At 34.9% G+C, this 27795-nt stretch overlaps 1 protein-coding gene across 23 annotated transcripts in view; it reads right to left on the bottom strand.

Moving 5' to 3' along the window:
- The window catches only part of SOX5 (SRY-box transcription factor 5), a 996739-nt gene that overhangs the window by 513350 nt on the left and 455594 nt on the right, over positions 1-27795 (bottom strand). For 5 of the 23 annotated variants that reach the window (XM_072798659.1, XM_072798679.1, XM_072798682.1 and 2 more), the window contains one exon: positions 19681-19762. The exons of 17 other annotated variants lie outside the window; for them this stretch is intronic. The gene's annotated coding sequence lies outside the window, so the exon portion shown is untranslated. Of the gene's footprint in view, positions 1-3931; positions 4304-19680; positions 19763-27795 lie in introns of those variants that run through there. One more of the 23 variants, XM_072798674.1, reaches the window with a different exon arrangement.

Raw genomic sequence — 27795 nt, 5'->3', positions numbered from 1 at the left:
GAAACTATTCTCTTGCTCTGTTGAAAATGGTTTCAAATAATCATGCTCGAACGGGAGTTCTGTTCTTTTTTAATATAGCAATTTGGGAGAGGAAAAAAGCCTAGAAAATAAGATATATTCAAAAAACAAAGCAAGATTAAAATAGTTGAATCAGAGACACCTGAGTGGCTTAGTGGTTGAGCATCTGCCTTTGGCTCAAGTTGTGATCCTGGGGTTCTGGGACGGAATTCCACATCAGGCTTCCTGCAGGGAGCCTGCTTCTCCCTCTGCCTATGTCTCTGCCTCTCTCGATCTGTGTCTCTCCTGAATAAATAAATAAAATCTTTAAAAATAAATAAATGAAATAAAATAGTTGAATCAACTAATTGTCATCAATCATCATATTAGCATGAGAATCATAAACTGTAGGTTCCTAAGCCCAAGAGCCCGACTCACATCCTGACAGAGCAGCTGGCAAGTGGATGCACAATAATACTAAGAAAGAGACAAGAATCTGACCTGATCTGCCCAAGCAAAGAAAATTCTCATCCAACTTTAAACATCTTTCTTTCTTCTATGCCCTCTATTGCAGAGCTAAAAAGCATTGACTGGAATCAAGTCTGAAAAGATTGTCACCTTACATCTGACTTTCTGGTTTCAGTTAAGGTGATCTTTAACATGGTTAGTTTGTGGGGGTTTGTGTTAGAGAATGGTATGTAAGAATAATGCAGACATTTGTCAGAAAGAAACTAAGTGGCCTACTGGTCAAGTATCAGTACCTCCAAATGTTCCTGTGTGACAGAGACTGATGAAGGAATGTATTACAGTGTCTTAAACTCAAGCCAACAAAGACTCATACCATTATTATAGACCAGAACTCTTCAACTATGGTTTCTCTGTAGGAAAAAGTAGTAGGCAGTAGAAGGGTGGGGCCTTCTGACAGCTTTCTAAAGACATGGCCCTGAAAAGTTAGAGCTTGCCAGTGGGCCACCCATGGAAAATTCTGTGCATATATGAAGTATCACACTAAGTTATAAAAAAAATGAACAAAATATTCAGGCTAGCAATTCCTTCAAAGGCTTAGAAATTGAACAGACAATTATGAGATGGGATGCTGCCAATCTTTTGTGGAGTATCCCTGGGCAAGTTTTTTTGTGTCTCATTTTCTTCAATGATAGACTATTCTTACCACTGCTATTATTGATAATAAAAACAACCTAACAATAACTTCTAGGAACAATATTGTGAGAATTAATGTGTGTAAAGGAACTTGAGAATGAGGGAAGAAAGACACAATGCTATACTATTACAAAGTGCTTTATCAACCAGTGTATTACATAATGTGTTATAATGTACCATGTGCCCATGGAAACATGAAATCATTCATAATTCTTAAGTACTGCCAGATGCGTAGCTATAACAAATTTCAACCCTTTCTGAAGAATTCACCCACACACTCACTTCTCCAACCAATGTTTCCACTGGTAACTGTCAGAGTTGAGAAATCATAGAATAGACCCTTATTCACATCTCTGTGGTAATTACATATAGTTTGCTTCATATTTGGGTAGGGAACATGTATTATTCATAATTTTATAACTAGCGACTTGCCCTGTTCTGGTATACAGGAGTACTCAGTAAATGTTTATTGAGTGAACGAATGAATGAACAAATGAATGAACAGAACAGTCAGATACGGTAAATTAAATAATAAGCTCTAGTAATGACACCACCTCCACTAAGAAGAGTTTCTAATGCAAGAAGTATTTAGAGTGGAGGTGGTCAAAGATTGGCTCCTTCCCAGCAAGTCTATATGTTATTTCCTAGTATTAGTTCATTTGTCATTTGTCATAACTTTCTGGAATGTACAAGTAATCCTATTACAAGAGATCCCTGCCATTCTCAATGGAGGCATCTGGTTTTACTTAAGGATGCTGAATGATTTCATTTTTCAATGGCTGGGAACATGGTACATTACAACTTTTACACAGATTGAAGAATTTCTGATATTATAATATACCTGTGGTAGGTGAAAAAAAATCCTATAACTTTTGAATTAAGAGTAATAAGGCATATAAATGTGATGAAATGGAAATAACTCTGGATTTGGAATTGGATGATCTAGCTCTGCCACACACTGGCCCTATGAATTTGGCCCACATAACAGTTTTCTCTGAGCCCGTGTTTTCATCTGTAATAACAACTATGTGTGGGCACGTGGGTGGCTCAGTTAGTTGGGTGTCTGCCTTCCATTTGCGTCATGATCCTGGAGTTCTGTCTGGGATCGAGCCTAGCATTGGGCTCCTGTTCCATAGGGGTCTGCTTCTCCCTCTCATTCTGTCCCTCCCCTCCACTCATGCTCTCTGAGTCTCAAATAAATAAATAAATAAATAAATAAATAAAATCATCTTACAAATTTTAAAATTAACAATTATGTGTAATAATAATTTTAAAACCCCTCATATACACGGGGTCAATGAGACAAATTACTAAGTTAAATAATGTCTACAAAGTAGTGTATAAATGGAAAATGCCACACAATACAGCATGACAGCTAGATATAAAATAACAGACAGGTCTACAGTATAAATAAACTGTAGAAACTTAAGCTCAAGATCCATAATATATTCATCTTACAGTTCTTATACATAGTATGTGGCTTAAAAAAACAAATCAATCAAACCATCAATGTCAGTTGTTGAATTGGAGGCATCTATAAGATATGTGTGTTTACTTCTCAGAATGGACTTCCAAGGTCCCTTCTGATAAAGTCTCTAATACATTTGGTATTCTTCAAAGTGTGTTCCTCCCATAACCAGCATTAGATTTGGCTAGTTTGCTTGTTAAAAATGCAAGCCCCCAAAACTCATCCAAGGAGACTGTAATGTAATGTATCAAGCACCCAAGATAACTCTTATGAACACTGTTATAGTAGGTTTTAAATTTCCTTTTGAACATTCAGTATCTATGGCACAAGATCCATTCACTCAGAAAAGGTATATGCTCTCAACTCATATATTCTATACACCCAGCTTTTTACAGTTTATAAACTGCTTTCAAATACATGAAATATAATATTAAAAAGGATAAATTATTTAAAAATGTATAGTACTATAGGAATGTAAGACAATATAATTTAAAAATAAAGTTGTGTCCAGAATACATTTCAATGTGTTTTAAAACAACAATAACAACAACACTTAACTTGGTTGTTGTCTGTCTATGGGATTGTCCTCTATATGGTGCTGAAACCTCACTCTGTTTCCTGCTATATCCTGGCACTAAAAAGGGCCTGGCACATAGTAGATGCTCAATAAATATTTACCCAACAGAACAATAAATATGTACAAGTGAAATGCATATCTCAGAAGAGTTGTTGGCTTAAAATCTGCCCAGTAGTACATAAGGATGGGTTTATACAACAGAGTTTATGGCCCAGGTTCTCTTTATCAGAAGAAAGGAGGAACACAGGGCACAAAATATAGGCTATCAGCTAAAGAGATTTCACATATATCCCTCAAGATACTAATTTTTTAACTGAGGTTAAAAACATAAACTGGAAAGCAATTATCCTCAATTTCCTGATGCTTTTATTCCAAAATTAAACCCAGTTGCATAGCACATAAAAGCTTCCCTGAGGAAGAATGACACTTTACTCTGCATTGAGGGGCACAAGGGTAAAATAGTTTTGGGATCTGAGGGTATGTAATAGTCAGGTTCTCCTGCAGTTATGAAAAGAATGACTATTGTGATATTGTGATTTATAATACAAAATTGGTCTTCATCCCCATTTCTGGCACAGAGCCCTTGAAACTCTTGGAATTTCCTAAGTGATGAGAGTGATAAAGGTTGTCTTTTGTTATGTTAATGAGATGACTTTTGGACCTAACCTAAGGTAGGGGCTGGTTGCTAAGGACCAAACATGTGATTAGAGTGAAACTTTTAGCCTTACCCCTTGACCTCCAGGGAGCAGAGAGGGGTCGAATCAATCGCCAATGGCCAGTGACATAGTTAATCATGACTATGTAATGAAGCTTCAATAAAAGGAGGATAGTTTTTTGGTCTCTTCTTCTTCTTCTTCTTTTTTTTTTTTTTCTTCAGAGCTTCTATACTTACGGAATCAGAACTCCATGTGCTACCAAGCCACCATGCCAGAATCCCAAGCTCCAGGAAAACAAAAAGTCCTTTCCTGAAGACCTTGTCCTATGTACTCCTTCATGTGGCTGTTGGTTTGTATCCTTTATCATATTTTTCAATAAACTGGTAAATGTTAAGTAAATATTTCCCTGAATTCTGTGAGCCACTCTACTAAATTAATATAAGCTAAGGAGGAGGTCATTGACACCTCCAATCTGAGGCCTAATGGTCAAAAGCAGGGATAACAGTCTGGGTCTTACGACTGTCATCTGAAGTCAGGGGTGGGGGCAGTCTTGTAAAGCTGACCCTTTAACTTATGGAATCTGATACTATCCCCTAGGAGCGTCATGATTGATTTGAATTCCTGGACACCCTGTAGGTGTCTGAAAATTGTTTGGTGTTGTGTGTGGGTAACCCTCCCATACCCCCAAATTGGAATTTGGTCCAGAAATCTTAAAAGAACCATAGGCTGCCAGAGATATTAAGTTCAAGAGCCTGATCTTAACTAGCTGCTGTCCCGAGGACTCCAGGTCTTATCTAATCACTCTATGCCCTTAAAGATGAGGGAAGGAAAACTACTAGTTGTAGGCATCAGGAATGGTGTTAAGCAGATGGGAAGAGAATCATCTGAATGTCACTTGGCAGGGATGTCCTTGCTAATCAAGAATAGAAGTCAGTTTCCAAAGTGATGCTATTCAGTTCTGATCACCCTTAGGGGTACATGGGTATGCTTCGAGAATATGTAAGTATACAAGGTTGAGTTTGGGGCTTAGATATCTCCAAAACGAATAGTCATTAAGTAGGTTCAATGCTAAAGTCCATGATTTTAATTGCCAATACCCCACAATGACCACTGTCAAGCTTCCCATCTCCTCACATCATACCCAGGCTCTTGGCTTCTACAAAACATTAAATCTTGACCTTATCTGGCTCTGCTCTGCAAAAGAAATAAAGAAAGGCTCAGCATCTACAATTACAAAACTAGTTGAATGCTGTATTAATTCCAAGTAAGATTAGGACATAAGCAACTTCACAGCAATGAGCTTTATTCTTGAGACGGAACCATGCTTACCAATTCATATATTCTTTATTCTTTCATTCAAAAAAATATTTTAGTGCCTCAAGGAACTCACAGTCTAATGATAAATAGTATGATTCAGTAATTGTGCATTAAATGAATAAATACAGAATGAGTAAAAGCTCCTGTGATTAAAATGGTTGTAAATCTTCAATGAATAAGCCATATAAATTTGACAAAGAAAATATAATTCTTTTTCCTGATTATTAGTTGATATTGGGGGAGATAAATGCACTAAAGGCTTAAAATTTGCTCTTGATGTTGAACTAACAAGTGTCAATACCAAAACACAAAACCTGACCCAGATATTTGTAAGATTTAATAAAATAAAATCCTGAACTTTCAGAAGCATGAAATAGACATCTATCAATAATGGAAATGAAAATACTCTAAAAGAGCTTCTAATAAAGGCAGAGTGAAAAAAGGTAAAATAGATCTTCAATAAGTGTTTGCTTAAAGAATAAATCCTTGGAAAAAACCTTTTTAGAAGCATATAAATAGAAATACTAAGAACAAACAAAAAACTGTGAAACTAGAATTGATGTTTGTACATAAATAGAATAAGCAGCAAATTCCAGGGGGTAAAAATCTAGAGAGACATCTCCCAATGTTTATCAGGAGAGCAGAGAAGAAAAAATGTGGTACTTTTTGCGGAAATTAGTTAACGCATTACCAAAATAAAGCCACCTCTGGTATAAAATGTATCAGTGGTTAAAAGTTCACAGTCACTCTTAAAAATCTTTCAGGAGACACAGAAGGAAAATATTACTCCTATTTGCAAGTAAGCAATGGGGAAAAAGGTGAAGAGTAAGTAATTATCCAAACTGGCATGGTGTTGAACCAACAACGAGACAAACACAGATGGTCAGAGATTCCATTTAACCTTTCACCTAAAAGTTGCCATCTTCCTAAGAGAACTAATTCTACCAGTGGTTCAATTCTGATTCAGAAGGAAAAGAGTCACTTTCTGAGTCATAACATCACCCTGGTTTTCCTTTTGGTCCTCTGTTCCAAGCCTACCAAATCCCAACCCATTTTAATTCATCTAAAGGTGGCTGGGCCAGAACCAGAATTTAATGCTTCCATAAATGAACTCTGATTGACATGAAAGATGATTCACTCACAGAAAAACTTGTATTGCTGCCATTTGGTCAGTTTGGGGTTTGTTTTTAAAATGAACGCCAGTTGAGGCTGAGCAGAAGCCAGGGTGTGTTTTTATTTTATGTCTCAAATAAAAATAAAGAGCTGGGTATGAATAATCAAAGTGGTAGGCGCCTCCCTGGATACTTCTAAACCTTCCAAAAGCAATCCTGGGCTCAGCAAAATGTAATATAGTCAAAACAACCATGAACAGCATTAGTACCAAGGGTTTGCCCCAGAAAAATAAAATAATTGCCATACAGATTCCCTTGTAAACCCACACCTCAGTGCCCGTTAATAGTATATTAGGTTAAAATATCTTTTTTTGGAGGGTGATACTCCTAAAAAAGACTATTCCTAGAAGCTAGAAGTCTAACACATAAAAGGAAGATAGATATTACTATCTACCATAATTCTTAAAAGAAGCAGAGATTCCTCTAATTAGCCTTATACATTTTGTCACTCCCTATTAAATAGTAGAAGACATATGGTCAGCTCCTTGTTATTCTGAGTTTGACAATCAGTTTTATGGATTATACATATTCTTCATCTTCCTCTCTACATTTTCTTTGGATAGTTGACAATAGTTCCATGATCAGGAAGAGAGAAAGAGAGAAGCGTGGAGGAGAGCAGGTATTTGAAAAACAAGAAAGTGAAACTAAAAGCAAAAATGAATAAGCACTAGATCAACTCATGAAAAAAATTTTTATAGCGATTGGGAAACTATCAAATTAAATGGGGCTTCTGAAAATAAATAAATAAATAAATAAATAAATAAATAAATAAATAATAAGGCTTCTGTTAAACTTGTGGATTTTAATCAACTGTATATCCTAGAAAAAGAATTAGAGATGAGAGGCAAGTATGCAACAGAATAGTGGGAAACGCTTAGGATATTATTCCAAGAATTTGGAACATTGAGTCAAAAGAAATCTAAAACCTTTTATTCTAATACAAAATAAAAACAGGATAAAGTAGTAAAGCAGAATAAAAGTATACTCCTACATCATGATGCATTGCAAAGTAATTAACCCTATAGTATGTATCATGATAATAAATAAAAAGATATTTCAGAACATGTGTGAAGGGAAAGAACCTTCAGTGGTATATGGTCTGAATCAGTTAAATGGCCACTGCTCAGCTGCAGAGGAAACAAATAAGTTTTTAAGATCTGCTTGTGGTGATTTTTCTCATGCTCTCAAAAAAACAGCTCTTACAGTGTTGTTATTTCAAGAAAGGCCAAACCTTTTTATATACATTAGCACATTTGCCCCTAGTTTATTTCTGAGAAGGACAGGTATTGTTACCATAACTATAAAGACAGGGCAAAAAGATGCAAGAAGGCTGGCTGAAAGAGCCCTGGGAATGCCCTAAAATAGTCTAATGAGGGACACCTCGTCCTCCCACTCAGAATTGGAGCCTCAGGAACAGGAACACACTTTAATACAGCCCAAAGCAGTTAGGACAGTCCTAGAAGTTTAGAGGAGTTGAAGGAAAGAAAAAGGAAAGAAAGGAAAGAAAGGAAAGAAAAAAGAAAGAAAGAAAGAAAGAAAGAAAGAAAGAAAGAAAGAAAGAAAGAAAGAAAGAAAGAAAGAAAGAAGGAAGGAAGGAAGGAAGGAAGGAAGGAAAGAAAAAGAAAGAAAGAAAGAAAGAAAGAAAGAGAGAGAGAGAGAAAGAAAGAAAGAAAGAAAGAAAGAAAGAAAGAAAGAGAGAAAGAAAGAAAGAAAGAGAGAAAGGAAGGAGGGAGGGAAGGAGGGAAGAAAGAAAGAAAAGAAAGGAGGGAAGGAAAAAAGAAAGGGAAGGAAGAAAAGGAAAAAAAGCTGAACATTCAGCTCAGCAATTGAGAAAGAAAGATCTTGGGCCCTAGGCTGCTCCTATAATCAGAAAATAGTTAGCAGACTCAAAAGCTACTCCAGACTTAGGCTCTTAAAAAAAAATTGAGGCAACTCTTCCTGGAGAAGAGAACCAACTAAAAATTTACTTATGAAGTGTTTTTAATCTGATTGTTTTAAATCAGAGTATGAAGACTGAAGTTACACTTTCTACTCAGGAGATCTGCTATAGAAATAGATGTAGTTGTTCATTCTATACCTCAAGTTCATGTCCTTACACACCACAGTCAAGTTTCACCATCACCCTGGCTCTGTCAGTAGAGTAGAAGAAACAGCTCTTTTTCTTGTATGTAAAGTTAAAAGTTTAATAATTTCATAGCACTTTTTAAAACAGAGTTTTATGTAGTTTTAAAGCTATAACATTATTAAAATGATTGTGAGCAGAACAGACTTCCAGCAAGTGGAGATCCAGTATCGGAAAGAATCTCCTGAGCTGAGATAGCAGTGATTATGCTGGGACAGATTAGAGTATCTACACAGGGAAAATCCTCTAGTTGGGGACCACAGCAGGATCCCATCCATCATATCACATGTTAGTTCAGAGAACTAAAACTCCTGAAGCATTTTGGCAGCAGGGAGAACTTTTAGCATCCTAATGCTTTTACAAGGCTGGATTTTTCTTTTCTCCCCAATGTGCTTCAAGATTTCATAACATGAGAAACATAGGAGCAAAAGTTAAAATGCTTTAATGGTCCCCATAGGCTATTTAAATAAACACTGTGATTGCAATTTAGACAATCTGGAGTCCATTCAATATTAAATCCCCACCCTAAACTACAGCTACTACACAAATAGGGAATTTATGGTATACTCCACATGGCCATTTACTACTGCAAGGATTGCCTCTTGACAATCATGGGGAGGAGCTAGCCAGGCCTAAGATTACACCAGTTAAATCTGTCAACAACTGGAGAGAAAGCTCCACTGAGCAAACACACTGATCCTCTCACACAGCCCGTCTTTGTCCTGACTTTGCTACAACTCCACTAATCTCATACTATCTTCAGCAGTGCAAGTAGAAACTTCTCTTGCAAGGAGCCGTAACAAAAGATGCCTTTATTTATTTTCACACACTGTATGTATATATTTATGCTGTCCCTTCCACTCCCTCCCCCGCCGCTTCCACTCCTTCCTACAGACCCAAGCTTGATTGGAGTAAATCATAAGCTATTCTTTATCTCAGAAAAATACATGAAGAAAGTGGCGATAGGACTGATCAGGTTCCTTTTGACCAGGCCCTCGTAAAAATAATACTCCATAATGTATGGTTTTGCACGCAGCAGGGAAAAGAGTAGATTCAAGAATGAAACAGGCAATAAATATCCTAAAATATGGAGTGCCAAATTGAAACAATTGGGTGGTGAAATATGTAGAACCACTGAGTGTTCCTCCAACTGCCTTCAGACATCAGGTGGTTCATGGGATCATGGTGCCCTTTTTCATTTTTATGTACTGTTGAAAAAAATATTGTATTGGAGTAATATTTTAGCTATGGCATTAGAAAGTTATGATTATTATTATTAATTGATATTTCTTCTGGTTATAAAATATAATATAGTATTTATGTTTAGGGAAGAAAGACATTTTTTAGACAAAATTTATTCACTAAAATGAAAAATCTTAATTCTACAACTCAAAGAATTTATTGACCAATGTATCCAGATATGTAATCAGACTCAGATTTAGATAGAGTGTATTTCTGTCACCCCAAATAATTTATTCATGCCCTTTTACAGATAATTCTGCACCAGAGTTGACCTCCGTAGATGGATTTTTCCCTAGAACAAAACTAGGTTACTTTTGCCTAGTCACTGTAGGTTAGTTTTGCCTGAAACAAATAAGTTTAAGTCTTAGAGGGCAAACATGAGGCTGCAGGTTTTCTTTCTTTCTTTTTTTTTTTTTTTTTAGGTTTTCTATATATTATCTTACTTTGAACCTTTTTTTAATCCTGAGTACAAGAAGAGACAAGTGTTTCTGTCCCAAGTTTCCAAGAGAAAGGATAACTTATTCAATGTAAAATTGCATCTGAAAATCTGAATTTATTACACTCAAATAATAAGTTAGGCTATATTTAAGCTATATAGACCATTAAATACAATCCCCAATTAATTATTTAAAAATTAAATGCATAATATGGGGCACCTGGGTGACTCAGTGGTTGAGCATCTGCCTTTGGCTCAGGTGGTGATCCTGGGGTCCTGGGATGGAACCCTTTATTGGGCTCCCCACAGGCAGCCTACTTCTCCCTCTGCCTATGTCTCTGCCTCTCTCTGTGTCTCTCATGAGTAAATAAATAAAAATCTTAAAAAAAAATAAAAATTAAATGCATCACATAATAAGAGTGTTAATAACAATACTAACCACTTCCTGTCTAGTAGGTACTGAGCTGAAGGCTTGATCACACTGCCTCATTTTATTTATTTATTTATTTATTAAAGATTTTATTTATTTATTCATGATAGACACAGAGGAGGGGGGCAGAGACACAGGCAGAGGGAGAAGCAGGCTCCATGCAGGGAGCCCAAAGTGGGACTCGATCCAGGGACTCCAGGATCACACCCTGGGTGCTTAAACCACTGGGCCACCCAGGCTGCCCACACTGCCTCATTTTAAATCTCATAGAAACCCTGTAGGGCAGATGTTGCTATCTCCATTTTGCACATGTAGCAAAAAGATGAAAATATTTGCCCACTTTTAAGTAATAAGTGGATTCAAATGTTGTACTTACTGACTCATCATTGTTGGTTCATAATAAGTGCTCAATAAATATGTGTTGAATCACTGGGTAAAAAGAATAAAAATGTTTGAAGAAAAGTAGGCTGTTTTGAAAATGCACTTTGTGATGGCATTTACAGGAAAAAAACAATTATAGAAATTGAAGGTTAGAGAATCTTGGACATTACTTGATCTCTTTCCCTCATTTTGGAGACGAATAAACTGGTACAAAATGATCTGTTCAACAGCATATAGTCAGATGATGTCGACTTGGGCTGAAAATCAGGTTTCCTGAGCCCCATTCCAGTATTTGTTCTCCTTCTATGGTTCTAAATCAACCATACTGCATGGGTTCTAAGTAAGTTTACAATTGAATTTGTCAAGTTTATCAACACTTCAAATAGCTGTGACAATTATTCTGTAATGTGTTACAAGGAGAACTAGAAATTCGAAGCAATATAGAACAAGGTTACTTTCCTTGAGATGCTAAGATATTTCATTGTCAAGAGAAGTATTAATCTTATGAGACTGTGAATATTATTAAATATGTGTTCCTGAAAACACACACACACACACACACACACACACATCAAATAGCATTATAAAATATTGCACGATAAAGTATATCATTAAATATAATCAACCAGCACAATTTATGGAACAGATAATATCTACAGTGAAAGTCAAGAAGGGATGAGATCAGCATTGGCAGCAAATATCAAGGAATTTAAAGCTGATGTAGAAGTTATCATAGGCTCACAGATTTAAGAAGAGAAATCATCCAATGCAAATCCCTCATTTTATACAAGAGGAAATGCATACAAGGAGATGATAGTCTTTGCTTATGGCCACAGATCTCCTTGTTAGAGGCAGTATGGCCATAGCCACTCACTTCCAGTCCAGGATTCTGTCCATGAACGCCATTTTACCAATTTCTCCATGAGGCACTGACAGAGAAAACTTACTCCTCACCCAAAAGAGTAAAATAAGTTAACCATTAATGAAGTGGCTCATGCCTTAAAAGATACATTTAAAAATATTACTTAGCAGAATAATAACCCAGTTGCTTCAATTTTGAATGTATCGCAACTGGACTTTGGTACTTAGTACACATTAATTTCTTAAAAATAAAGAAATAAGATAAGTCACAGAGAATACATCTTCAAACTCATTCACTATCCTAAAATGCTTAGCCCCAAGAAGATTAAAAATGGAAAATAAATTTTTACAAAACTACTTGTTTTCTGACGTCTTATGATGGAATATATTTCTGTTCTCCATTTAAAATTGTCACTGGCGCACAAGTGATTTCATCCTGTGAACCCATGAGGAATGCAACCACATGCAAGCCTTCCAGCTGTTGTTCATCAAGAATTGTAATATTTATTCTGGAAGAAGCAAACAACAGATGCACTTGGAGAATGTGAGTTCACCTGGTTCCTATAGCATATGAGCTCAACTTCAATTTGCTAGTCAATAAACATCTTGTAAAAGAGCAACAACCACCCAAAAATTAAAAATAAATAAAAATTTTAAAAACACCAGGTTCTGCAAATTTAAATTTTTGCCTCCATGTACAATCTTGATTTTAATCCATATCTTCAATACCACTCCCATTTAAACTGTAATTAATCAGTAACTGTTGGTGATATTTTTCTGGGAACATGTTTTTTCTTTCCATTTCAATATCCTATGATGCTACTTTTTTTTTTTTTTTAAACGGCATCTTCATTTTCTGGGACAATAACTTACACTTGGTTTAAAGATGACATGAAATGTATTTTCAGCTCTCTTTCTGATTTACAGCCATTTTCAATAAAACTGCCAACCAGGCATGAGAATCCATGAAAACACTTCAGGGTCCCTGGAGGACCATCTATCATTTTCAAATGAACATTTGTATTAGAAACCAGAATTTTTCAACAGCAATTCAAATTTAGACTTTTTACCTAACAAGTACTCCAATTACACACTTCTGATATCATCTAAAAGGAAAATAAATAAAAACTAATATACAATGAATTTAAGCAATTGTACAAAACCAGGTAGAAAGAATAGACAATTTTTACTTATCTATTGCTTCCCTACTCTTGTTCTCAGCTCTTGGCTATTTTATAGGTAATATACAAAAGAATAAACAAGCATAGGAAAAAAGTGAAACTTCTATCAGATGATTTCTTGATAAATTTCTGATAAAACTGTAGCGGCCTAAAAAGTTATCTTTTTTGGATAATTTATAAATTGCATTTTTTAAAACTAATCAGTCCCTTTTGCCATATCTTTTAAAGAATGAGCCTATTAAAATGACCTTAGCATGGAAAATTAAAAGCAACCTTAAGTCTTAAATCTGTGATACTTAAAATAAAATTAGTTGATTGAAAATTAAACTCTACTGAATATCTGATTCTGAATAACGAATAATTCAGTCAAAATATGTTTATCTTTGTTTCTATCAATGTTCAATGTATAGATTATTCAAATAGAGTTTATTCCATCAATATTTATAGAATGCAGCGTCTAGAATCCAGGGTCTCAGACAATGGGTCCGTGGGCAAGGAAGTACTTGTAGCAGTGTTGGATGGAGCAATAAGAATCCAATCTGGGATACTCTAGTACTTTATACTGCCATATTCTATACTGAGAATTTGTATAGAATTCTTCAAAAAAAAAAAAAAACAAACAACTTTGAAAAAAATCCCTAGGCAGAGCAAAACAGAGGGTGAGAGCCTGAACTTGGAGAGCCAGATAACCTGGCTCCAAGCTTGGATCTGCTGCTCAACAATAGGAAAACAACACAACTTTTTTGTAACTTTGTTTCCTCATCCAGTAGCATAAACTTGTTCAGTATAAAGTAAGTTAACATACATAAAACACTTAATACTGTGCCTCACACAGAGTAAGTGCTATATATATCTTTGCTATTATCTTTTTTTAAAACATAGTTGACACAATATTACATTAATTTCAGGTGTACAACATAGAGTGATTTGATAATGATACACATTCTATACAATTCTATATATTCACCACAAGTGTGGTTACCATCTGTCACCATACAATGCTATTAACAATACCATTAACTGTAATTCCCTATGCTGTATCTTTCATCCATATGACTTATTCTTTCCACTACTGGAAGTCTGTACCTCACACTCTTCACCCATTTTGCCCATTCCCCACCCTCCTCCACTCTAGCAATCTATTTGAATAGTCTGTTTTTGTTTAACTGTATTATGGACCTAGTTTCTCTTCCTATTTAGAGTACAGCACTTGGAGGCTAGAGACTATGTCTTATATTTTTATGCTGTCACCAATCTCTACTGCAGTCCTATTGTCTAGGAGCTATTTATATAGTATATTGGTATATAAACAGCAGTAGTAATGGAAGAACAAGTATTGAAAAATTGTTCGAACACAGGAGAGAAGAGTTTAGACTAAAGGGAAGTATGGATGGAAAAAGAAAAAGAAATTACCAACTTCCAAGTGGCAGCCTTTTAGACCAGGAAAACAGTAGGATAAGTTAATTTGGTGGAGTTCTTTCTAATTGAGGGACAGACAAAGCTGGACTTGGATTTTCCTCTGTGATCATATTTTCTCTTATGTATATGTTCTTCCTACATATTTACTCATTCTTACAAGAGTTTTTTTCTATACTCCGGAAGACCAGCTTGACAGTACTTTGCTGTCTAAAGATGCACTACAAAGTTGAATGAAAGGATCTAAAAGAGGATGGTCACATTCTAAGGTCAAAATCATAAGGGAAATCCATAGCTCTTGAAAATAGCAGCCAGGGATCCCTGGGTGGCACAGCGGTTTGGCGCCTGCCTTTGGCCCAGGGCGCGATCCTGGAGACCCGGGATCGAATCCCACATCGGGCTCCCGGTGCATGGAGCCTGCTTCTCCCTCTGCCTGTGTCTCTGCCTCTCTCTCTCTCTGTGTGTGTGACTATCATAAAAAAAAAAAAAAAAAATAGCAGCCAAATTAAGCAATTTGCTGGGCTATACCATCTACCTATTTGTTCCAAGAGAATTTCCCCACAGAACTTGAAGTTCTTAACAAACAGTAGAACTCATTACCTTATATTGATATTTTTATCATTATAGCAGATTAGATAAAGTGGATGCTTGTTTTAATTAGAAAGATGAAAAATTTGAAAACACTTAAATGGTTCAAGTCAAGCTCAGAGTAATGATGAAAACATTTGGTCAAACATAAAATCATGAGATTTTACAGATATTTTTATGAGACTTTACTTGATGCACATTTTTGTGTCATTAATTTTAATAGAACATTTTAAACAAACCTAATTGAATGGGAAACAAAGTTCTATGTAGATAAATTATAGAGTAAGTTCAATGCAACCACAGTAATTCCTCTTTTTTTTTTCAAATTCACTTTTTGCTTCCAAATTCACTGATATTTCCAAATGCGGATATAGATGTTTTTGACTAACACTAGGCCACACACAGGAATCAAATAAATTTATTTCTACCTCTTCTAAGATTTCAGCGATGTCCACGATTTTTAAATCCTGCATTGCCACTAGATTGCAAATGATACCAAATTTAACAGATCAAATCAATCCTGTATACTCGATGCCAATTCTATAGAAAGACAGTAAATGATCTCACAATCTTAAATCAGAAAAAAAAAAAAAAAAAAAGCTACCACCTGCACCTGGATAGCTACTAGCAGTGATTATAAAAACTACATTAAATACGGTTAAGCATTGCTGTACATTTTAGTACCTATTTGATTAATGACAAAAGTAGTGACAGTTGCAATATGCAATCTAATGTTTATACCCAAACAGTACATCAGTCATTTAGCCTGAATTTACCTTACTCCCACACAAGCCTGGTTTCAGGCTCAGTGTTTATTTCTATAACAAACAAACAAACAGGGACGCCTGGGTGGCTCAGCGGTTAGGCGCCTGCCTTTGGCTTAAGGCCTGTTCCTGGAGTCCCGCAATCGAATCCCGCATCGGGCTCCCTGCATGGAGCCTGCTTCTCCCTCTGCCTGTGTCTCTACCTCTGTCTCTCTCTCTCTCTGTGTCACTCATGAATAAATAGATAAAAACTTAAACAAACAACAAAAACAAAAACAAAAAAACCCAAACCCTCAATATTCAATTTGAGGAGTCCAATTTTTTCACATGAACAAAACTTGTATGTGTAAAAGAAAATCCCAAAACCGTTCAAACCACACTTTTGAATTTGCTTTAAACATTTATCTGAAGCATTTATCACACCTCTCTCAAAAGTTTGATGCCCAACTTAGAAATCTTAACTAAGACTACTGCATAATATGAAGAATTTGGTGTCTGCTCTTTAAATTGTTTTGCTTTTTTTAATTTTCCAAATGCAAATGTGCGACCTTTGTGTTGATAGATCATTTACTTCATTAACAGTCATTAGCATTTAGAAACAGGGACCACAGGTTTTCCTTCTCCTACCATGTAAGACTTAAATGGAAAATAAAAGATATATTTGTTGAACTTTTCTTTCAATAGACAAGAGTCCCAGTTAAAAAATCCCACCCTTTCTCATCAGAGGGCTATGGTCTGAGTGAACTGTGCTACAGAGGAATGGAAAAAAAAAAAAAAAAAAAAAAAGATCTAATTTGAAAAGTGGTCACTTTAAACTGCAGACAGATACATAGGAGATAGAGCCATAATCCAAAGCAGCCCACCTGAATTTGAGAAACTTTTTTATTATTTTAATTAAGATAATTATACTTTCAAAGGTATGGTTGAAACCACAACTAAAAACGAAAAAAGAAAAAAGGCTGAAATAAGCAAACCCAAAGTTTGAATGTTCCTCAGCTGGATTCAAACTGAAAGAAATCACAGACTCGCATGGCTGGAGTTTTATTTGTTTGTTTGTTTGACTTTTGCTAAACTGTTTTATTCATGAATATTTTTCAAAGGAGCCTAGGAGGCCAAAGTAAAATTACACTAATGTACAATGTGGTACAAAGGAAACACTCAGAATGCACAAATGCCTGTACATAAAGGCAAGCTGCTGCTTCCTCCTACATATATATCAGATTTACATATATATATATATATATATATATATATATATATATATATATATATTAGCAAATCAAAAGAAATGAAGTCAGCAAGTGGAGAGGAAGATAGATAGCCGATAATTAGATGTGGATTAAGGGAATAAGAAAAGTGTGGAGAAAGTTTGCTGGAATTGGAAAAACGGAAATGGTCCTTTCCCCCCATTGGTTTCATTTAAATCCTGCTTCTAGAATGTGGGAGTATTTAGGAGTTTGGGGGCTTTTTTTTTTTTTTTTGCCTTTTTTTTATAGGCCTTGTCCAACATGTGTGGCATCTAGCATCTGGGTTTGGGTGGCTTATTATTATCTTTCTAAACATATAGTTTGATATTCCTTTAATTAAAATGGTGACCATCACCCAAAACAACTTTTCTGGAGAAGGACCTTTTAAACCCACAAAACCCAGGCATGGGTTTGTTGAACCTGCAGGCAGTTGTGTTTAAGTGAGCATTAAAGACTTGGCAAGCCCTCTGCGCTCTCATTTTCTTATTCTCTATTATCTATCCACTTAATAATTTCAGAAACCCTAATCAGACTCTAACCAAAAAAATCCACACAGTGCTTGGGATAGAATGATAATACCATCTGTTTTCATTCTTATGTGGGTTCTTTCCAGCCATACAATCCAGCATTCTGGCTGCTTACTTTATAATGATCCTAACATTATAGGTGATTTAAAGGAAAGTCTCCTATGTCACTGTCTCTTGCAAGCATGCAGAATCTTTTCAATTCACAAAAGTCTGAAGTATTTTCATATTAGTGTTGGTTGCATTTGAATTCTATAGATAAATAGAACGAATCCCAATAATTTAAAATAAAAAAAAAGAAATGAAAAACAAAGCTACTTCTTGCTGTTTTTGGTAATGGTTGGTAAGACAGAAAGCTCTTCTAAAAGAGTTTATTGGGCATGTGACTCCTAATTCTCGTGAAGTCTTGATGGCAATGTTAAAAATAAGATAGCTAAGCCATCCCTAAAAATAGAACTGATTTGCTGAGAACCTTCATACAATGACTTTTCAAATGCACAGCTTTTACCATCTTCATTAAGAATTAGATTATAGTATCATTACTTGTGGATAATAAATGAAGAAATGCTGGTATCATTTCCTTCTAGTCATGGTAACAAGTACGAATTCAGAGCAAAGGTCAAATGCTTTTAAACTCTTTGATACAGGAAAAATTAGCCAATGATATGGAAAAATACACTCCAAATAATTCATTTTTGCAGATTTTAACAATCAATATGGAGCACCATATGATAGATATGGCTCCAACAGTCTGTATCAATCATGAAGATTGGCAGTGGCAAACTACACAGACCAATTTTTGTCATGCTACCACAGTCGATTTTACAGACTATGTGTAACCAAGACTTACTCTGGTGCTTTCCCTGACACACCACACAGCCCCTTCCAAGATCTGCTTCCAACACATTCAAGGGCTTTTCTGAACCAAACCTAACTGAAAACCTTTGGAGACTGGCACACAATTCTTATGATACTCCATGTTTTCCTTCCAAAGGCTGCATCTTTAATACATTATATTGGGTTTTTCCCATCACACATTTAATGTGTGAAATTTCTAAACTCTTCCCCTTCACTTATCTAAATTGAACTTTGGCAGCCAACAGTTAACTGTTGGAGAGTTGCTTAAAAATGATCAGACCCTTTCTAGATCTGATTGCAAGAGGTATCAGTGCCAAGATAGAAATTTCGGTCTTCATCATACACAAAATCAATATGTATGCTTTGCTCTGGAAAGAAAGCCACCTTGAAAATAATTAATAAAACATCAAAGCTGCATACAACTTCAAAAATCCACATAAGCCTGAAACATTCAAGGCAATTAAAAGAAATTACTAATTTATATAAGGTGGTACTTCTCTTTGAAAGGTGTATATATATATATATATAGAGAGAGAGAGAGAGAGAGAGAGAGCGAGAGAGAGAGAGAAGGAAGGGAGACCAAAATCTCAATTTTGGCTTCAAAATGGCAATTTAAAATCTTAACATATCCATAGCAATTATGAATGTTATATTAAATACATAAGCTTTGAAAAACTATAAAAATAACTTGAAAATATTTAAATAATATCAGAAGTTATAGAGAACTACAACTATCATTTTTTTCTGAAACACAATGCATAGGCATATTATCAAAATTGGAAAAAGGCATAAAATTGATATTATAGTATGTACATAGGTGAAATGAGACCTCCATAAAACACATGACAACAAAATAAATCTATCATGTGTCAGTTGCATTTTACCATCTTACAGAGTCAACTTTCATTTATTTATTCTTATATACACCTTGCTTAGTGGTGGATTTTTTTAAAACAGGTTAAAAAAAGGTGACTAAGAAGCACAGTAGATATGGAAGGTGGGGAGGGATGGGGTGGTAGGAGAGAAGGGAAGGGGGGAGGGAAGGAGGAAACAGAGAGGGTGGGAGGCAGAGGGAGAGGAATAGAGAATGCATCACATATTAGGGAGGCACCTGAGAAAAGCAAAGCTTAACAGAAGAGATGATGTTTCTTTTGGCTTTTGAAGAAGAGCCAGTCTTTGGAAGCTGTGATTGGAAGGGTGCACATCCTTGACAAGAGTAAGCAACTGCATAGAGAGGAAGATGGAATGTCTGTTTGGGTAAGAAGATAAAGGTCTTGTTTACCTGACTTAGGTGTTTAGACTTTATCCAGTAGGCAACTGGAAGTCCTTAGAAGTTTTCAATCAGGAAGATGACATAGTCAGATCTGCATTTTTAAAAGAGATTTGTCATTATCAATGAGATAAATGGATCTGTAACATGATACGGGAGGTCAGGAGTCTACTCAGGAGAAATTCGTGATATACTATGACAGATGGCAAGAACCTCTAGTAAGGTGGAAGCATTGATGCTTGACAGCAATTCTCTTGTGCTCTCTGTAAGGCCCTAACCCTATATCCAATCCAATGTATTGATTTGAAGGACCCACATGGCTTTTTAAGACTTTATTTATCATTTCCAGAATATACAACGTTGCAGAGCACCTTGTAAGACATTTCTTAATCAAACCTCTAGACGTCCTTAGAAATAAAAGGATAACAAGTTTTATTCAGTATAGAAAACCATTTTAATAGAAATACTGTTACTATGACTTGGTGCCTCTGCATCAACTGACATACTTCTCTGTCATTAATCTTTTACATCTGATGATACAGCAAAAACTACAACTGTGTCTAGTTGCAAACTGTATCTCTCTTCCCCATGAGTTTTGCTCTGCTCAATGTCACGAATGATGATCTGCCAAAATGATGAAAAGACGTAACATTTGTCTGAAATGAGGGAAAAAGTAGAAAGGAAAGGAATACACTAATCATGGAATTAGAAACCAAGAAGCTGCTTTAGAACTTATTTAGTAAATATTTTCACTTTAAAGATAAAGAAATCTTGACCCAGTGAGAATAAGTGATTTGCCCGAGATAAAATCAACTCCTAAGAAGACCATAAGAAATCATGTAATGGTTAACCCAGATTTCTAAAGCTATTTATTCTCTAAATTACAACAAATATATTAATAAAATAATGAGGAAAATGTTTTTTCTCAAGGATCTAAAAATGATAACTATTATATATTTTTATATTTCCCAAATTAAGGAAGAAGTTTGTTTTATGTGTATTTTTATTAAAATGAGAGGAAAGTTATTTAGTATTTATCCACAAAGTTGCATTAATAACATCCTAATCCTGCAATGGCATTAAAACATATAAATAATTTGAAACCATTGATTAAAATGATAATTTCTCCAGGTCCAATATATAAAATAAGGAGGTAAGTCAGTCCTTTGGTATATCTTAATGATAACTGAGATTTTATAGCATGATTGAGTTGGTCAATTCCTCTTTTTGAGATATCTGCTATTTAATCTTTTTTTCTGGTTATAGTCTACAGCTTGTTTGTCTTTTGATACGTGATTAAATCACTATAATGCATTAGTATTTAAGTCCACCTCTGGGTTTTAAAACAGCATAATTATTCCAAAGCAGAACTAAAAGGGGCTGCCAGATAGAATTTGTGTGTTGTCCACATTTCCATCACTTCATTTATTCAGAGTACAAGCAATGGAAGGCTTACAGAGCAAACCTCAAAATAATAATACATTGTTCAAATTCAGGAATGAGAGTATACTAGTTTACTTCCTGTTATTCTAAAAAAATAGCAAAATGTTGATAAAGTTAGTTGGGAGCAAATTCATGTACATAAAATAAAAATATTCTTCTGAAAGGACAAAATATCTAAGGAAAACTTGAAGAAGTGGAAAAATGCCTTTGCATATAATAACTGCCTGTACCAAAACACATAGATATTTGGGGAAAATATTCAGTAAAGATTAACCATCTCTATGTTTGTAAGGCTAAGAATATAGAAGAGATCAGGAAATAAATGTATAATGTCCAATCCCAATTTGATATTAACTAATAAGCACAGCAACATAATCTCCCACCTCATTTCTTACATTCTTCCTCATTAATAGAAAGTAACATCCCACTACTTTAAAAGATCAAAATAAAAGTTGGTTTAATTGACTTTAATTTTTGCATGCATTGGGAAAGTATATATGATTTTTATACCAAGAGGAAAGAAGCTGTCATTGCTAATACTAGTGTCTATTGTCTGTATACTCCACCCAGGACTATGGACTGTGTTGAAACTTCCAATGTTTGAAGATCTGCTTCTTTGCCCTTTGAACTGTAAGTCACTTTTGTCCCAAAATATTGTTTGCTGCATTCTGATTGATCTGTGTGCTTTTGCATCTTCCCCAGGATCCCACAGCTATGCCACATTGCTTAAACCATGCGGAGGGAGCACAAATATTTGATAAGCAAAGGTGATTTTTCCAAGTCTCTGTACGGGAAGAAATGGCATTGTTGCTAGTGTATGATTTTAATATGTTTTATTGTGATGGTTAAATTAAAACAAAACAAACAAATCAAGCTTGGCAAGGAAGCCAGGAAAAAAAAAATTAAGAACAATTCTATTTACCGGTATGTATATAAATTAGGATTACCTTAGCTGGGTCTCTGTAATCATTAGCAGTAATATGCTTATTAACTTGTTAGTTAATACATATGGCATCAAAGTAAAATCTAATGATGGAACCAAGCAAAATCACAAAATGATCGTTTTCTCTCTTTACCCTAAGCTGAGCAAGGAACCTTTCCAAGCAGTGTGAACTCATTGGCTTCCCCATAACGCTACAGAGCTCACGCTGCCATATAACTGGGAATCAGAGAGGTGAGGTCATTTCATCACTCCTTGCAAAAAAATGCAAAACGTCTGCTAAAATCTGACTTCATTTGATTTACTCTCCAAGACTGTTTTTTATTAAATATGTTTGACTGCTATCTCTAATTAAATGTAGAATTAATTTTGGCAAACTAACCACAGATGCAGTTTATGTTCAATTTTATCAGACAGATTTATTTATAAGCTGTCAACTTCTTGAAAGACTTCATTTTGGAGCAGTTTTAAATTGCTAACAGTAGCTGTAAATGGAGCTACTGTTCTCTGGAACACTAAAGGAAAAGTATGCTATAAATGTCCGTTCCATCTGTGAGGAATCATAAAACAATCACATTCCTTTATTTTTTTTTTCCTCCGTAGGACCTTTATTAAATTAGTTCAACTCAATTAAAAATAACTTCAAAAACATTTCAGAGCCTTTTGTTTCATGGAATACTTGGAACTCTCTGCACGGAACGTCACCCTTTTAACTAATCCCTTTTAGTAAATGGAGGAGAATAGTGGTATTGTGACTTCAGACAGTGCTTTCAAGGGTCTCTACTGTACCGAATTGAGGTCACTGCAAGACAATGCCCAACACCCAATAGCCATTCAAACATTCTTCACAACTCTATCAAACGTGTCTTTCTTTCTCTCACCCGCTTTCTCTCATGGCAAACTCAGGGGACAATGGAAAAGCCTCCAGCACCATTTATGGTCACCATATTTGCACATGACAAAGTCTATTCTTCCTGGTTTGCCAACTCCCTGTAAAAAGAATGGACCCTGGGATAGATTTTCCCACCATTACTGTTATTCAAACTTATTTTGTATTTAATGATTTCTGTTGTTGTTGTTAGAGGGCTGCTACGTGGCATTGGAGAAGCTGACTTGCTATTTTCGTGCCTGTGTAACAAAGCAGAGACTAAATGCAGAATTAAATATGTCACATTATAGCCAGCATATGCATGATGGAGTGTACAATCTAGTACAAAACGGAGACAAATGATGAAATTGGAATTATTATACCTTGTCTTATTGTCTAGCATTAACAGTATTATAAAACTTACTGTTTACCCATGAACCACCACGCCTGTGCCCCACAAGCACTATTTAGTTTTGCTTGGGAGTTTTTATGGCTGCAGCCACAAACAAACAAAATCAATTGCTGTAAATTTTTCTCACCAGGGCTGCTCCTTTTTGAACGAAGGAAAAAAAAAAAAAAAAGATGTATCCAGAGCATCGTCCTCCAAACAAACAAGAAGAGCACATATTTGCAAGCTATATAGTAAAGTTGTTATGATGAAGATTTTGATTTTAATTAAGAATGGGATTTGTAGGACAATTAGTGAGATGTAATATTCTTTGCAAGAAACAGTACCCTTATTGGAAATACCATCTAAAATGGAGTGGGGGCAGTTGGAGCTGCACAGAGACTTATTTCTATGGGTTTCCACAGTTAATGAGAAAGAAAAAATAAGAAGAAAATGTAGGTACCTCACCTGAAATGCTGGAATACAAGTACTGTTTGCCTTTGTTTTTCCTCCTTAATTTTCCTTTTTAATTTAAACCACAGATATCTGTGCTGTTGAGATTTCTACCAGGTAATCCTCTTATCACTAATAATGTTTATAAGTTATTTCTTCACATTTATTTTAAACCACTGATTATTAGGAGTATACCTCATCTATCTGATGATTTTATAAAGCTGTAATAATATATTTAATGATAACAAAGGCAACAAGTTCTCCAGTTATTTTGGATATGCTCAGGTGCCTGACATTAAAAAGAGGGCTTTTTAATTGTGGAGAAGGAATTTAATATTCCGTCTTTGGAATCAGACATATCTAGTATATGAAATAAACATAATGAAACTTTAATAATAAAATTAATAAGTTCAATTTAATAGGTGTATATAGGATTTTTGTACCTTATGTTTTCAAGAATATATGTGTGCTTAATCACAAAAAAACTTTAACAAATATTAAAGTATAAATTTTTACAGGTGACACTATCTGATCATAAGTTAATAGAAGTATAAGTAAATAATAAAAAGATTATTTTTTAAAAAGAGGGCTTTTTCTTATTTTATAGAAAATAATTTGTATAATTGCTTAAATGTTGATATGACTATTTCCTTTACAGTATATAAATTTTCAAGTGTTATGCAAACTAAACATGCATTTATTAATCAAGTGCCTGATAATTTTCCAAGTTTATTCAACTAATTTTGTAACAAAATTTTCAGTTTTTCTTTCTATAAACAATAAGATTAAACATTCCGAAGTGAATTAAGGGATCTCCTTCTTATAGCAGATGGAAAAAAATATTAATAGTATGACACCAGATATTATGCTGTGAATAATAAAGGCCAAATATATATAATCACATGTATGTAGTTGAAAACATGTCTTGAGCCCAAAATTCTCCAATATTTATTCTACAGGATTAAGCATATGCTATCTGCCAGGCATTGTACCAAACAATGGTAAAGTATGATACACACTGAAAATATCTTAATGCAGTTTATAATATGCTGGAATGACATACAACTAAACTGGTATAATCATTCACACTGTATGAAGGGCTCAGACACACAAATACGTTTAAGATTTCTTTCACTTTACAAATTGAAAGTGCAAATTCCCACTATGGCAGGCAGGCTGGATATAACTTATGGTGGCTATTGAGTTCCCATCTGAAAGGCATCATGGGAAGTGTAGTAGGGCTGAGATTGAGAACCTTGGGGAACACAGAAGGCAACAGAAACATGTGGATCATAACAAGGAATATTCAGTGGCCCATTATCTAATAATGCTATTTATATGGGATTAAGGCAAGACAGGTCTGGAAATTTAGATTGGGGCCATAGTGTATTTAGTGGGCCTTAAGTGTTACCCTCAATATGATCAATTGGTGTAGGACAAGATGGGTATATACCTGGTTGGCTGTAACTACAAATGCTTGAACCATGTGAAATTGTCAACCTTTATATCCAAGTGATATGTGAATAGAGGCAGTAGAGAGGGAAGAGAGACCCAAAAAGAATAATGCTATTTGTGTCTAGATTCAGGGGCAGAAGGGTGAAGGTAGATCAATAAAATGGTTACATGAGATCTCCTGGAAAGCTAGAATTCACACTTAATTTCCTCAGTATAACTGAAAACATGGGGCAGCTCCTGCATTTTTTCTCCAGTATTAGCTTCAAAATACAACAGATTTCATATTTTGTGTATCTTTCTAAGACCTAAGATCCCCCATTCTTTATTTTGCTCTTTTATTTTCCTTTGATTAAAATTAAAATGTGTGACATTTTTAAAACGAAATTTCAGTTTAAAAATATTTCTTTATACATTTACCTCAGAATCCAAGAAAACATAAATATGGTACTTCACCACTTCGAACATCCAACCATCCTACCAAGTACTGTGTAGTTATTACCAATTATCATCTTTAATTTCAAAGAATGGTCCTCCTCATATAATTTCTAGTCATGCTCTACCTCCTATTTTATTCTACAACCCCAGTGGAAATTCAAAAGGTGTGTACTATCCTTTAATAGCTGTCCTATTATAGTCTTATCCCATGGCTTACCTTATTATAAATGTGAAATCTTAACTATGATAGCTACCTTTCTACTGATTCATAAGCTTTATAGAACATCAATGATGCTAAATGGATCTTAAATACAATCACTTAGATATCTGCTTTATTCAATTTCTAGCTACTGATTTTGGGAAGACAGGCTGACTTCAAAATCACTCGGGACCACCTGCAAAAGGAGGGTATGTGTTCTTATCTAAGACAGTAATAAAGACAGCTGACCTGCTGAGGCACCACATTCTTACTCGGTAACTTTGGTCAAAATACGAGGACATCTCCTTCTGATAGACCTTGTCCAGCAAGCAAGAGCATGGCTAGCAAGAGGTGCAAGGGGTGAATGTCAGCTCTGTTCAACTCTATTTATGTCCTCAACTGGCCACCTTCAGGCATGTGAAAGCTATATTGTTGAGTCTGGGGCTCAGGCTAAACATTCTACGCATTCCATATACATTATCTCCATCAAGTCTCACAATAGCTCTGAGTTAGGTGCAATGACTGTGCCCATTTTTGAGGTAAATGAACTTGCCTAAGGTCTCAGCCAGTGTAAGCATCAAAGTTGTTAGATAAGCATTCTGACCTCAAAGCCCTCCTTCTTACTCACAAAGAATTATTGGAAGTATCATTATGTTAAACTAAGATTTAATTTCATACTTTTTAATATAACTATGTTTTGTTAATTATTTTACTATAATAATATTCATGTATATCAGTGGTCATGGGCTGATTAAATCTCACAAACACAACATAATCCATGCTCCTTTGGGCAACAACTTCTGAATAAATGGGAGAGAGGTGTATCTAGAAAGATATTCCAGCAATGATTTCAAATGTGTCATATTTGAAAGAAGAAAAAGATTCTTCTATTTTGAAAAAAAAAAAAACCTTGTCATTAACAGAGAATAAAAACTACTATTAATTTTTGGCAAAGAAAATACAAGGAACTATTATTAATGAACAAAGAAATTAATTCTGAAAACATCCCTCCCTCTGATGCCCTCCTCAAAATAAAAGTTACTCAGCACATTTAAACTAGTAAAAAAATTACCAAAGGAAAGATAAACAATGTAAGTTATCCACACAGACAAGCAAGCCTGTGCTCAAAAACAAAAGAAATAGACAAAATGTTTAAATTACACTAATAATATTTTACTTGGTAGTAAAACACTTCTTAAAACATTTCTCAACTCAAACTAGTTTTGCCAAATCAAAAATTTTCTTTTGGGTAGTTAAGAAAGCCAAGAGTATTCAAAATGATTTTAAAACCGTTTTACCTATTACGGTCTTTGCTTCCAAAGGCAGCATTGGCAAACATAATTTGGCTGTTAAGGGAGAGAAAACACTGTACATTTTTTTCATTGTCAAAATAAACCTTAGTTAAGAAAGTCCTGGTTGGAAATAATTTAAAACCTCTGAAGTATTGGGTAAAAATCAGTATACACTGCAGGCTGTATGGCCTTAGAATGTTTTTCCCTTAAGATATGATTCAAGAAACAGTGAAGAGCACAGTGCTAAACTCACCCAGTACTTGTAGAAATGTCCCAAGAATAGAAAACCTATTTGCTTGTTTTTAAAATAATCTTAAACTCACAGACTTTGGATTATAGAATTTCGAAAACAAGAAGTGGAAGAGGTGTAGGGGAAAGAGTAAACTGCCTTAGGAAAAATTAGTTTCAAAATATATTAATGGAGCTAGAGAGTAGGAGAAAACTTGAGAAATTATTTCCCAGGTATTGATGCTTCATCCACAAAACCAAAACTTAAAAATCATGTTATTATTTCATTTCTAGGAACTATAGTTCTCTCTATGGAGTCTGTGTGGTCCAGAGTAAAAACATTCAGGAAAACAGTTCTGCTTTATTTTTTTTTCTCTCTTTAAATTAGTCATTATATACAAATTCACTAAGGTTGGTGAGTATTTT

Source organism: Canis lupus, chromosome 25 (assembly GCF_048164855.1).
Source record: "Canis lupus baileyi chromosome 25, mCanLup2.hap1, whole genome shotgun sequence".
Lineage (NCBI taxonomy): Eukaryota > Metazoa > Chordata > Mammalia > Carnivora > Canidae > Canis > Canis lupus.
Note: the sequence above shows the minus strand (reverse complement) of the source record. Positions and strands in the feature narration are given on the sequence as shown.